Below are 312 nucleotides of genomic sequence, written 5' to 3'. Positions count from 1 at the left end.
TGACAAATTTAGTGACGAAATAATGAAAACTTTAGTTATCAAGCATGACAACTTTTTTGAATGTAAGTTTTAATTTTTTTAGGTTTGTTTTTTCCTTTTCGGATGGCAACTTAAGTTGTAAAAAATACCCGAGTTGGAGTGCTTCGTGCCACATATGTGGCACTTATTATTTAGGTTAAAACAAGGCAGTCAGCTTACAAATTCCATGATGCAACTTCTTATTTGAAAATTCAGCATATTATTCCAGCTCTTTCTAAATTACAATGTGTTGCATGGCAATACATCATCCCGCAAAAAACAGTTTGCCTATAT

This window comes from Triticum dicoccoides, chromosome 1A (genome assembly GCF_002162155.2).
Source record: "Triticum dicoccoides isolate Atlit2015 ecotype Zavitan chromosome 1A, WEW_v2.0, whole genome shotgun sequence".
Taxonomy (NCBI): Eukaryota; Viridiplantae; Streptophyta; class Magnoliopsida; order Poales; family Poaceae; genus Triticum; species Triticum dicoccoides.
The sequence above is the reverse complement of the archived record's forward strand: the minus strand, read 5'-3'. Positions refer to the sequence as shown.